The sequence below is a fragment of the Antechinus flavipes genome, chromosome X (genome assembly GCF_016432865.1).
Source record: "Antechinus flavipes isolate AdamAnt ecotype Samford, QLD, Australia chromosome X, AdamAnt_v2, whole genome shotgun sequence".
NCBI classification, from domain to species: Eukaryota; Metazoa; Chordata; class Mammalia; order Dasyuromorphia; family Dasyuridae; genus Antechinus; species Antechinus flavipes.
In genome coordinates, this window is record NC_067404.1 from 78,421,124 (window position 1) to 78,435,218 (window position 14,095).

At 43.2% G+C, this 14,095-nt stretch overlaps 1 protein-coding gene across 3 annotated transcripts in view; it reads right to left on the reverse strand.

The window, feature by feature from the left end:
• HTR2C (5-hydroxytryptamine receptor 2C) overlaps positions 1–14,095 on the reverse strand; it is a 169,115-nt gene that overhangs the window by 98,163 nt on the left and 56,857 nt on the right. For all 3 annotated transcript variants that reach the window (XM_051968230.1, XM_051968232.1, XM_051968229.1), the window contains exon 2: positions 5,391–5,453. The gene's annotated coding sequence lies outside the window, so the exon portion shown is untranslated. The remainder of the gene's footprint in view (positions 1–5,390; positions 5,454–14,095) is intronic.

Genomic DNA, 14,095 nt, shown 5'->3' on the forward strand with positions numbered 1-14,095 from the left:
ATCTACTGTGTCATCCAGCTGCCCCATGTTAAGTTTATTTATTAAGTTATTGTTATTAATTATAATGATTATAATAGTGCTTTAAGGTTTACAAAATGCTTTACATGTAATGCCATTTGGCCCTCACAAATACCCTGGTGGGTGTTATCATTAGCCTCATTTTACAGTTGAGGAAATTGAGGCTGAGAAGTCAAGGATTACATCGTTACTAAGTATCTGAGGCGGGATTCCCACCGGGAATACAAATGTCTGACTAAAAGAGAACAGTCCCAGCCTTCAAGGAGAGGGGAATACAGCACATCCATGTAAGGAAAATGTGGACAAAGTATTTACCAGGTACTTTTGTGGGGTGTGAAACTAGTGAGGAGGAAGAGAACACTAGCAGCTAATGGGATGGAGACTGAGGAAGCTCAGTGTTCTTTCCTGGTGCCTTCATGGAAACAGACATATTTGGGCCCACCCAAGGCTCGGAAAGAATGGCTATGTTCACACAGCCATTACCTTTCTTAACTTCTCTCCAAGTGTTTTCTATTTTCTACCTGACCCCTATTTTCTAAGATCCAAATTACACAGACAAAGGTTTCAGTTTTATTTCTCCAGTGGTCCTAAACAAATGAGTTTATAAATTCAATATCTGTCTGCTTAAATGAGCACTCTGATCACAACAAAGCATCTTTGGAGGGCACTTTTTTATGCTCCCTTCATTGAGGAAGGAACAATTCACTGTCATCACTCCCCTCAAGATTTCTGTCCCCAGATTTACTGGATATGGAGAGTCCCCTTCCTCAGCAATTGGGTGTCATGTATTCACATGATGTAAGTTTGGCTAAGAGGATTGACCATCTTTCAATTACATTCACTTCTGAGCTCCCATTTATGAATTAGAGTGCTATATCACTAGCCACTTATTTGGTTAAGATAAGGAGATGGGAGAGAGCTCCCAGGGTCAGAAGGCCCAGGACCCCATGCAATGGGGGATAAGGAGAGGGGAACAACTCATAAGTGTCTAATCGTAAACTCAATCTCCTTGCACGTCTAGTGACCTGGCAAGACATACACTAACACGGAGCTCACAAGAGGGGTAACCCCACTGGAAGCTCTTGGGGTAGGCCATGCTACAGATTAAACACCCACATCCTCAATCATGAGAGAGGGATCTTTTTGGTTAGAAAGACAATAAAAAAAGGAAAATAACATGAAGACACTGATGGAATGCACCACAGAGTATTATTCCTTTTATATGACAAATCACTGAAAATGGCTCATCGATTGTTTCTAAATCTATGTTAATGTCTGTTTCCCAAGTCTCCATGTCAGTAAACTGAGTGATAATTATGCCGAATTTGGCAATTTTGTATTTATTATGATCAGTGGTCAGTTAAAACCAAGGGCCAGTTAGGAAAGCACACACTAGAGAAAACCCAGATACTAGCCCAAATGGAAAAGACACAGCAAGAGCCAAAGGGTGGACCGATGGAAAGCGCCCATCATCTAGTATTTCCCTAGACTGGCTGGCTCCATGGAGGTGTTGGATGCCGGATTAGAAAGCAAGGGCTGAAAATGATGCAAAGCAGCTGCACACCTCATCATTCCATCTGTCTCAGGGGCTCAGCAGCAGCACTCCCTGGGGTCTCACTTTCCACAGCAGAGTACCTGAAAACTTGCCTCTAAAGTATATTTCCAGAAATCCAATAATGGTTTCCCCTCAGTACACATAATAAAGGTAAAGAAAGTGGGCCTTTAGGAAAAGAGCTGTCACCTGAGGAGTCACAAGGTCACCCTCAGAATGCTGGGAAACTTGCTTTTGCTATCACCTGTCTAAAGAAGAAGAGCCTATTCCTTCTCCTCAAGACAGGCCAATAACTCCAAATACTGCCTTCCAACTGAGGCTGCTCTCAAGGGCAGTTGGGAAAAATGAACAGTTCAGTTTGATTTTATCAGGGTGACATCAATGCTAGGGTAAAGTTCCCTGGAGTTTTCTGTTTTCCTTTGGAAGAGCTTTCTAACCTGACACAGTGACACAGGAGAAGTTTCTATCATTTAAGACCTTTGCAGCAGTTGACGGTTTCATCAAATCTTGTGAAGAGTCTCAGAATCTCCTATTTGTCCTTTGCTGGCAAAGGATTGGGTTGTTGATCGAGCCCTGCTGCTTATCTTGGGATGTCATTAAAACTTGGCTCTCTCTTTTCCTTAGCAATCTGCCTCCTTATGGTACCTAACTGAAATGGCCACTTTCTAACAGAGATCATGATGGAGCTCAGCCTGTAGAAATCAAAGACCCCAGGGCGACTTAAAAAAATCATCCTGAAACTTTGCTTGAGAAAACCCATTTGCTCCATTGACAGGTGAATGGGAGGTAAGCTACACTACCTAGAAATAAGAGAACTGGATCATGCTCTAAAAGATATGATGAACACGGAGAAGTCTGGGTGCCTTCTATGAACCCTTGTCCGGTACCAATCAGGAGCAGAACTAGAAAAACGATATACACAATGTCTCCAATAAGAATAAAAGAGAGGAAGCAATGCTAGGAAATCAAACACACTAAGTTCAACCCTAAAGAAGAGATAGGAGAAGGCACCACTTTGCCCTACATTTGGGGAGCTGAACAGGTGAACTAGGTCAGAATTTCAAGACTGGAGAGGAACTTGGTGATTTGGTTACCATTTAGTCCAGTTCTGTAGATGGAAAAGCTGAAGCGGAGAAGAAGGTAAACTGACAGCCGGGTACATTTCACACTGCTTACAGTAAGTCAATTATTTGTGTGGTTGAGGAGATCAAAGCATAGAATTAAACAGATCATCGGGCAAATGTCATTCACTGTGCCCAGACTGGCTGGCCTGGACTTCTCAAGACTCTCTCTGCACTTTCTTTTCTCTAGTTCATGCACTGCTACTGAAATTTCGACACTCATCAACACATGACAACAGGCACAGCCTCTATTTCCTAAAAATACCATTGTTCTTAATGAGCCGAACCCTTCAAACAAACTCCCTTCCACCAGGCCTTCCTTTACGTGTTGCAGCTGCGACAGTGCCCCCGAAATGTTATCTTGAAGAAGATATGCATATATTGAATACCTATAATTTAAAAGTCCCTCCTCATTTTTGGGGAAATGTATCTCTTAGACAGTGGGTGTGTTAAGTAACATCAACTACCACAAATAGAACTTTTATCCAGGGTTGTAGCGAAACCAATCCAGCATTAGCGAGCCCTTCAAATACTAGCTTAAATCTCAACTTACCTTTTCTTCCAGCTGCTCTGGACTTGAGACTTCATCTGAGTAGGGACTTCCAGTGTGGAAAATAGTCTCTACGGATGCCCATTACCGGTAACTTAGCCTTAGAGACTATAAGACCTTACCTTTTAACCTTTAAATGACCAAACCATTTTCTTTGCATTTTTTGGTTCTGAAATGGTGGTAGCATTGTGCAAGGGAAAGAGCAATGGAAGTGGTGTCAGAGGACTTAGGTTCGAATCCTGATTCTGCCATCTACTGCCTCGATGACCCTGGCAAGTCCTTGCTGATATTAGTTTCTTCCCTATAAGATGGGGATGGATTAAAAGTGCCCCCTTCAGGCTGCTAATGTTAGTCACAGAATCCTGAATCTTGGATAGGGTGGGCTGATTTCTCTGTCAGCTCAGAGTTTTGACGAGGGTGGCTACATTTAGCATTCTCCAAGGCTTCTGTCTGGAAGCCAGCAATAAAGATGGATAAGCAAATATTCACACTAGTGGAAAAAATGCTCACAGAAGGAGGCATTTGTTCAATACTTGAGAAACAAGGTTGGGAATTCGAATTGAGCCCCAATTGCCTTCAAAATCTGAGACTGTCTGTGCAACTCATAGGCCATTAGAAAATAGAAATCACGTGAGTGCATCAGCCACTTAGCAGAGACAGAGAAGAGGCAAGTACTAGCTTCTTGGACAAAGCTGCCTTTCCTACAGGTATTCAAGTCATTTCCCCCAATTCACTGAGCACCCAACTCTGTGTAGGGGGCCTTCTGAATTTCACAGAGAATAATTTGACTTGCAGATTTGGGGTCAGTATACTGTGTCACGTTCTGCTATTTTGCTACTGTCTGGTAAGGTTGTTTTTTTTTCCCCCATAATCTTACCAGATGTATTTTGCTTTGGATAAATTAACATGACCTGTGAAAATCTCTGAGTTTTGCTTACTCAGGGGAAGATGGGGATTTGGCATACTATATCAAAACCAGATATTTAAAAGTCTGTATGTGGTTAAATCTCATCCTGTTGGTTAAAAGGGGACAAATGTAATTGTTTATTCTAAACATGTGCCCTTGGAGGCAACCATTCACTTCTGAGGATTTCAATTTCTTCATCCCACCAAAAAGATAGATTGGGCATCTGTGTAACTGAATTTCAAAGTTCAAAATTAACCAATTTTCTAGGAGACCAAATTAGGATTTCTCCAAATACCCAATGTTGGGTCATCACTTATTGGGATTTCTAGAACTTTATCTCACTCCATCTGGAACTTTGAGAAATCTCCTTAAGCTAACCTAGAAGTTGGTTACTGTTAGTAATGAAAGCTATCTATCAGTGGGGCAGGAAGGCAGTAGAGAGTCCAAGGGAGTCTTTGCTATAAAAGGAGCTCCCAACAAAGAAAGTCCACTTCCTGCCCACTCTGGTCCAGGTCTGGATCTGTGCAGCTACCCTCAAAGTGCACACAAGAGCTTGTTTTCGATAGTGTTCGTTTGGTTGGATTATACTCTAGCTGGCCTTGCCTTGTTAAAATGCTCAAGGTACAACACTGATTAAGTCTCATAGGTTGAGATTGACATTTTTTGGAGGGGGTCACATAAGTCCCCTTGATTGTCATCTAGTGGCACTGATTTTTTCTTCAAAGGGAGTGACGTCAGACTGTGAATTTACTGACACAGGGAACTTCTGATGTAGAGACTCCCTCCTTCAATGAGGCCGAGGAATTTTTCTGCAACGTATACTTTTAGAAGGCCTCCCAAGATACCGAGAGGCTGAGTGATTTGTGCACAGGGCAATTAGCAAGAGACAGAAGCAGGATTTGAACCAGGTTTTCCTGACCCCAAGGTCAGCCCTCTACCCACTACACTATGTTACCCCTTGGGTTTGACTCGAGGCATCCCAAATCAACACAATCATTTCATCGGATCATGCAACATCAAAGCTTAGGTCTGTGTCCTCTGTTTTAATGAAGGGTACTTAAAGGATTCTCTGCTTTAGTAAAAGAGGAATCGTTCAAGATGCACTTTTCTCCGTGATAAGGTAGAGCAACATGAACAAAATCTGGCAATTCCATCTCGGGTATTTTGGATAACAAACACGACCCAAACCCCTCAAGCCCCTCCTTGGGGTTGGCTCCCGCATGCAGGCATGCATATACTTACTTTTGGAAGTGGGTAATGTGGAGAAGTCAGTCTCTTTCAATCACTGGAGATATCAGCTTTCCTCTGAAAAGAAGGATCGGAAAACCAAGGTTAACGGCACATTAAGGTACATCCAAAGGCACTAGTTCTGGTAGATGTAAAGAAAGTGATGGATGGAGCCCCATGCAGAAGAGCCGGGCCATAAATTTATACATTCAAACTGCACTAAATCCAAATGAAGAGCAGGGACCATAGGTGGGCCAGGGCAATTTCTGTCCTAGAATCATGGCAGAAATGAGATAGCACCTAGTTTGAAGAAATGAAGGTCTACTTTCCCAAGAAACTCACTTATTCAAGAGCTGACTTTATAGAAAAAGCTGTTTCTACCAGGAGGGGATACTTTGTATTAGAACATCGCTGCCAAGGAATGGAACCCACAATTCTATTTCTCCCATGATTGTATTCATATGTGAAAATGACTGGTACGGCTCAGACCATTTGGAAGCTACTTGCTATTTTAAGGAACCGATATCCTTTGAACGAGGAAAATAACAGTTTTCTACATTCACGTGGCAGGATGATGGGAACCGTATAATGACATTGCTACTTAATATATTCTAAGCGTCACAGGCTTGGCAAGACTCGGGGGAGAAAAACAAGAAGGACAGCTTTAGATGCAAAGATTTTATTTATTTTATTTGGAAGCACATAGCATCCCTCCCATCATTTACATTCCTCCCAGAATATTAGAAATGTGGCAAATACAGAGGCAATGGTAGAGAAAAGAGCAAGGTTCTACTCTCCCTCTGGAGATCACCCAATAAGTACTAAGTGCCTATGATGTGTAAAGCACAGATGCATACTACGTGACTTGAGTTTAACGTCTTGGTGGAATTAAGTGAGTCAGGAGTCGCGTTATGTTTAAAAACCACATGTCTATTCCCTTCCCCAGAGCAGCAACGACAGAGAGGATAAGGCCGACCTTTTATGACTATGAGTTTAGAGACGTTAATTAATATCAACAATTTTGTCTTGACGGTATCCGCAAGGTAGACGATCGCAAAAGTCATGCTGACAATGGGCTGGAACTGGATACATTCCTCCCTCCTCAACACAGAGCAGGATGCTTGAGAATCTCGAGGCAGGGCCAAACAACCCAAAGCCGAATCACATCCTGTGCTCTTCTGCTTGATTTGATATACTGGGCTAAGAATGCTCTCATTTGACATACTTTCCCATTGAAAAATAGATGGTCTATAAATATTGCTACTCTAGCTTATCTGCAAGAACCTTGAAGAATGGGAAACTAGATTAAAGGGGAACGGTTCATATGATTTTCAGAAGAGATTGAGCCAGAAAGGAATTTCTGGGAACACAATTAGATTATTTTTTAAGTCGTGATTGGTTTTTCTCACCTGGTCGATGTTATTTATAGGAAATTGAGTTAGTATATTTGACCTTGCTGGGTCTGCATCCCTATTAGTCATTTCTTCTATTTTCTCAAGTCATTTTGTTTTATTCCATTCCTTTATTTTCCTCTGATTGCTTATTTTGAGAGGCTATCTCTTATCCTGAATCTTGTGCCAGGAAAGCCACAGCTATTAGGATCTATAACTCAGACCTACCAAGATATATACTACCATTAGTTAGGCTCCCACATTTTGAGAGGGAGAGAGGGAAACAGGAAGAGAGGGACAGAGAAAGGACAGAGAGAGAGAGGACAGAAGAAGAGGAAGAGGAGGAGAGAGAAAGAAGAAAGAAAAGGAGAGAGAAAGGGGGAGAGAGGGAAAGGTAGTCAGTGGAGGAGAGAGAAGGAGGGGGAGATAGGAGAAAAGAGGGAGGAAGAGAGGGAGAGGCAAGAAAAAAGAGAGTGAGGAGAAGAGGAAGATAGAGAGGTAAGGAGGGAGAGAGAAATAGGGAAAAGGGAAGGGGAGGGGAAGAGAGAGGGAGACAGGAGAAAAGAAGGAGGGGGAAAGAGGGAGAGAGGTAAGAAGGAGGGAGAGAGGGGGGAGAAGGAGAGAGATGAGAGGAGAACAGAGGAGAGGAAGAGAAGGGGGGGATTGCAGGCTTTAACATTCTATATATAATATTAATTGAGTGCTTCATTGAGAACCATGAAGGGGCAAAAGATTTTACACTGGACAATGGGGTGGGGTGGGATGTTATTTAATTGACTATACTGCCAGAATCTTTGGTTGCTAATTGTCCCACTTTGAGAAGATCTCTCATCTATGTCCCTGCAATGTTCCGGACAAGCTGACCAGATTGGGGTCCAGGGGACAAGGGAGGAGGCAGACCTGTTTATCATTTAGAAGTTAGGGCTTTGGGCACTGTACCAAATTCTAGAGCTTTATTTAGCTGCCTTGTATGAAACTTATGCTTTGTCTAAATCCTGATTACCCTGCCCTGGCTCTCAGTTTCTCCATTTGTAAAACGAGGGAGGGGATTAGACAACCTCAGAGGATTTTCCCCCATCTCTGGCAGCTGTGCTGTATCAGGGCAAGACTGCATCCAGATCCCTGCAAAAGGTCAAAGTTAAAAGCCTGCCAAGTGGCTCTGAGATTTTAGGCACATCACTGTCCTTTTCTGGTGCTCAATTTCCAATGGTATAAAATGAGGAGGTTGGACTCCGGGGTCCCTCTGGCTCCCCATCTCTAGGCTTCAGCTTCCTACTTTTATAAGGTTGTTGTGAGAATCAAATGCGCTATCTCCCGTGAAGCCTTCAGTGTAGCACGGTGAAAATGTCATGGAGGAGATTATCATTATTATGGTGCTTCACAGGGGAAACTCTGCAAGTACATTACCCATTTAATCATCATACTTTGGTTCTATTACTTAGGGATTCCCATGTTCAGTACTTAATGTCTTGCGGCTTTGCAAGCTGTTAATGTGGGTACTTAAGCATTCTGAAGTACTTAGCTGGGAGTCCTGGGTTTCTCTCTTCTCCCTGCCTCCCTCCCTTTTACCCCACCCCTCAAAAAAAAATAGAGCTCTCAAGGATCAATGGCTTGGTTTGGCCACTTAACAGGCCAGCTCTGTGCTCTCAGGACCAGTGACTTTGGCTACAGCTTTAGGAATCATGGGCTCTAAATTAAGAGCTCACTGGTGACTTCCATAAAAATGTTCCTGAACTTTGGACATCTACTAGAGAAAAAAAATTCCTCTGGAGCCTTGGTTACTTTGAGCCCCTTGGGGGCTGGCTCAACTGAACTGGCTCCATCGTGGTTCCCAACGACCACCACCTTCCTTAATGAATGCTGCTCACTTTGATGACAGCTGACCAATGTCTCTCTTTCTGATCTCAGTTCAGTGGAAACCTTTGAGGATTCTTGGAACTATCCTTAACTCAGTATAATCCAGTGGCTAGCACAGACTTATTAAGAAGTAGAATTGGTTCACCACCAGTGGACTATGCACTTTGGTACATTTCCAAAGTTGACTGGACTTTTAAGACCGTTTCCGATCGCTAAACAGCGATAAAGAACATTATTACTTCTTTGACTTCTTCCCATCTCTCCCTGCCCTTCAGTTTTAATTTCTGAATCCTTACTAAATACTTTGAGCATAAACATGTTTGAAGCTCAAAGACAGTAATGAATCTATCACGTTTCACCTTTCAGGGAAACCAGCAAGTGCCCACTGCCAGCTGTCATACAATGCTCTCCAGCCAAAACTGGCTGATGAGTCTCTGCTGCTATGCTGTTTCTGTGCTCTGGGGAGCTCTGTTTAGGATCTAATCGAAGAGCTATCATTTATAATTTAGCAGTTTCTCAAATGAAGTTGGATTTCATCTCCCTATCCATTCTTTAACAATACTCTACAGAGGCTATCACTGCGCAAAAGTTTAAATAGAAGTCACCTAGAAAAGGTTATGAGTAATTTGTTATTGATGGCCAACATCTTGGAATTCACTTAACTACTCTATCCTGAAAAAGCAAGCTATTTGTCTCCCCTGCTATATAGCTCTCTCCTCCCACCAATCCAATAGGATGCTTCTCGATGCAGGGAAGTTCTATATTCATGGAAATGCCTTGGATGTGGAGATATCTCCTCATATCCAGTGGCAGATGGCCCCTCGTTTGCCTAATAAAAATGATAGAGTTTAAGATTTCTGATTGTCATTATCTGGGATTCTAAACCCAGATCCTCTAACTCGGATTTCTAGAGTGGGTTTTTACAACTGGAAAATCGATGACAAGATTAGGCTCTCAGCTGGGAGACGCTGGGTAGTCTGAGTCTTGGGAACTTGCCTAACACCATACAGGTAGTTAATGATAGAGCCAGGACTAAGAGCCTAGGACACGAGAACTCCTCCCCTGACATCAGATTGCCTTCCTACTCCAACGCACTGATTCCCATTCACTCAAACAGTGCACATTGTCTTTAGATAAATTTCATATTCTCATAGGTTCTACCATCTTTTCTAAAGATTCCCATATATTTCTGGCCTTGTTTTCTTCTCAGAGCTTTGGTCCCTATCTCCATCTGCCTTCCAAAACTCTTTCTTCGGGTATCCCGTTTTCACATCGATATGAGACACCCAATGCAGCTTCAGAAGGTAGAAATGGATGGATGAGTAAAAACTAAACAATTGGATTAACATCGGATGAACGTGTGCATCTTCCTAATAATTTGAGCTGCCCTCAAATGGAATTGCTGCCTCATCAGGTAGAGTTCTTCATCACTGGAGGAATTCAAGCAAAATCTGGATCGCCATTTATAGTGGATGGGGAAGAACACTGGCTTATGCTACATGACCTCTCAGGTCTCTTCCAACTCTACAATTATAGAGCTCTAAAACCGAATTCATTTTATCCCTTCTTACCTCCAGACCCTCACAAAAACCAAAACCAATTGATCTCTTCTCGTCCTCTTTCCATTTTTGGTTATAAAACCATCCAATCCTAGCTATTCGTTATTGATAATTTCTCTTGTAGCAGAATTCGTTTAGGGCGCTGCTTGTGCCTTAGAGTACTGTAATGCTTTGAGGAGTTACCTTCACCTATACCAGATAGAGCCTGGATCTGTGATTTCCTCAGTGTAAAGAATTCCTAAGATGGAACATCTGATCATCGATCTATTTTGAACTGAGTCTGAGAGAGCTGCCTCAAGTATATGGAGCTAAGTGGTTTTTCTATGGTCACATAGCTCCTATGTGTCAGATGCTCAACTTGAATTCAGGTCTTTGGCATTTGAGTTCAGTGTCTGACACCTAAGCCTCCTACTGGGTCTTCTAACCTCTTGATTTCACAGATGTGGAGGAAACTGAAGCCAAATAGATAAAAGTGCCTCAGCAAAGGTCCCACAGCTAAGAAATAGTAGAGCTGAGAGCCAAACTTGTGTCTGGATTCTCGAGCTTTCCAAGATCTTCCATTGTACTGTAACAAAGGGCAGCAGGCTGGCCGGGAGGACCAGAGGAACTGACCTTAGTAGATCTCGGGCAGTGACCACAGCTGAAAGGGCTCTTTGGGGTCCATTTTACTGAGGAGGAAGTTGAAGTCAAAAGAAGCAAAACAAGCAGAGATGAGCCAAGAGCCAGAGCCGAGGTTCCACTCCTGGCCTCTGACTCCTGTGCTGGCCAATCAATGGGAAGGACCTGGCAGTGACACTTTCTAGGGTGAACTGCCAGTACCGGGTAAGGAGGCTCTACAAGAGGCAGGGAGGAGGCTTTCAAGGCCATTCTACCTATGCTGGTTTTCATGTTCATATAAAGAAATACCCAAACTGTCAACCTTCCAGCCTCATTTTCCGGTGGTTTCCAGATATGTCTTTAGCATTGTGCTACAGAAATAAATTAACTAGCCTCAGCTTGTTGTTTTATCCAAGTCAGGAGACTCAACATCCAGTACGGCTTTATCAAGTCTCTAATTAAAGAATTTGGCAGAGCCCCGAAAAATGGCATTTTCTTAAAGTAAAATATAAAGCTTAGTAACAAAGAGGAAATCAAATTACTCCAGTGACAACATTTCTTCACTTGTCATTCTGTCTCCATGTTATTTTTTCCTCTCTGCCCACTCTCTGTCTGATAGCGACATTTTTATCGCTGGGTTCTTCATTTCAGAAAAAAATTCGAAGATGCTAGAAGAGAATTTTAAGAATGATTTAAATCTTTAAGAAAGACTCTTAAGTCTCTGCTGAGACTCCATTTTAAATTGTCATATCACAACTCTGTTTCTTTGAGCTCATATTCTATTTTGTATCCCCAAATCAAGAAATAGTTATCAATATTTTGGATCCTCTTGTACATGTATAACTTAGTGCAGATTGCTTGCTGTCTTGGGGAGGGGATGGTAAGGGAGGGAGGAAGGGAGGGAGAAAAAAATCTGCAACACAAAATCTCACAAAAAATGAATGTTGAAAACGACAAAAAAAGAATTTTATCTTGAATCAAGAGAAGTCTCACTGACAAAAACCAATTTTGATCCTCTCCTCATCTCCCCAGACCCTCAAAGTTCATGCTCTAATCTACTTTCTCATTTTACACAAAAGCAACTGAGGTCCAGAGACAGCAAGTGACCCTCTGGATGTTACCCAGACAAGATTCAGAACCAACTCCTTCAATTCCAAATCTCTTCACTCTGTACATATCGCACTGTCTCCTCGACCTGCACTAAGCTTGTTGAGTTATGAGAAAGGCTATCCCTTGGTGCAGGTCAAGAATTTTAAAACCTGGCAGAAGCTGAAAAAAAAAATAAGACAGTGGTAGGATTTTTCAGAAGCTACAGTCATCATGGGATACAAGTTTCCATAGTTTAGAAGTAATCCAAGGGAAATCTAATTACCTGCAATGCTCTCACATCCCTGGTCAAAATGAAATGAATTACAACAATGCACCTGTCCCAGCTACTCAGGAGGGTAGAACAGAAGGACCTCGAATGGGAGACGGCGATATCTAACAGGCAACCTCATATAAATGACTAAAATCAGACGCCCATTACTGACAACTGCTGAGGTGTGCTAGCCTCGTGGCTGGGGAAAATTCTGGTCCTGATAGAACAGCCGTCCAATTCTTGCACTAGTTAGTGACAACTTCCTCCTCCAGCCATCTTCAATATAGCCCACCCATTTTCACTCACTCACCACCTTCTTAGTATTTTCTGTGTGCCTCCCCCCTGGCTTTCTGCCCTCCTGATGTGGAGTTGAACACAAGAGGCCTTTCCCAAACTCCATGCTTTGTCTGGCCAGGTCAAAGCTCTTATTTATAGAGCACCTTAAAGTTTGCCAAGTCTTTTATGGACATTATTGCCTTTGTTACAGCAACCTGAAAGGTGGATCCTATCATCCCACCCCCTATTTTATATAGGGGGATTTTTAGGCTCAAAGGAATTCAGCCTAGCATTTGAGGGAGATTCAAGCCCAAGTCTTTTTTATTCAGTTGTTTTTCCAGTCATGTCCACCTCTTCATGACCCCATGTGGGGTTTTCTTGGTGGAGATACTAGAGGGGTTCGCCATTTCCTTCTTCAGCTCATTTTACAGATGACAGAACTGAAGCAAAGGGGATGAAGTGAGTTGTCCAGGGTCACACAGCTGGCAAGTGTTTGAAACCAGATCAGAACTAGGCTCATAGGTGCCTCATCATCATTCTGCCCAAATCTCTAACTGTTGCACTGGAACAACAGGACCCAGGTTCAAATCAAGTGGGATTACTTGCCATCTAGGGGAGGGAGTGGAGGGAAGGGAGGGAAAAAATTTGGAACACAAGGTTTTGCGAGGGTCAATGTTGAAGATTATCCATGTATATATTTTGAAAATTAAAAGCTTTAATTAAAGAAAAAAAGGAAAAAAAGGAGCATGTTGGCTGTACTTTCAAGGTCCTTCCTTGTTCGAAATAGATCATTCTGACCTCTACAAAATCCCTAATGACATTTCTGAAATTTTGGATGTTTTTTTTAATGAAAGAACAGGATCCCTATTTCATGGAAATGTTAATTCCACACAGGCCCCCACAAGAACACAGGCTCATCCCTGCACACTCATCTTCCCACCTAAGCTAATTAATTGCCTTCTGAAGGCCCCATTTCCCCACCTACTCTCTCTCATGGCCAGTCCCGAAGCTTGCCACACACTAAAAGGCAACAAGCTGCCCACTCTGCCTCACTCTCCCTGCTCTGCCCCATCAACCAGCCACCCCTCTGCCAGTAATTGTCTGGGGACCGACTCAGCCATGCCCTAGCCCAGAGGCTGCAAGGTCAGCCTTCCAGAGGTCTTAGCCCGAGCCCAGAACTTTCATTAGTGCTCTTCATAGGCAGTTTCCCCAGCCAGAGAAAAAACATGGAGCAGCCATGGAAAACCAGAGGTGGCAACCAGCAGGACTCGGAGATAAGAGGGAGCCAGTATATTTCACTGTCAAACTCACTCTGATTTTCCAGTGACTGTCACCTTCAAAGTCCAAATTGTCCCTCCGTCTCCTGACAGCGGGGAAGATGAGTCAAGCAGTCTTGGCTGGTATGTCTGGGCGTGGGAGAAGGCTGAATCCTAGTCCTATGGAAGGGGACCTTGAGAGGACGGCGCCATGCCCAGGAAGGACCGTGAAAAGGGGCAAAGTCCAAACACCCCGCTCAAATCGGGCATCTGGCCTGTCCCAACTAGAGAGGGGGCAAGGAGAACCACGCCAAAGAGGGAAGTGGGGAGAAGCTTTCTTCAGCGAGCCCCTTTCTCTCAAATCCGACAAACACATGCTAAGCCTGCCAAGTGCTGGGCAATCAGGAGAGGGCATGGCATGGAG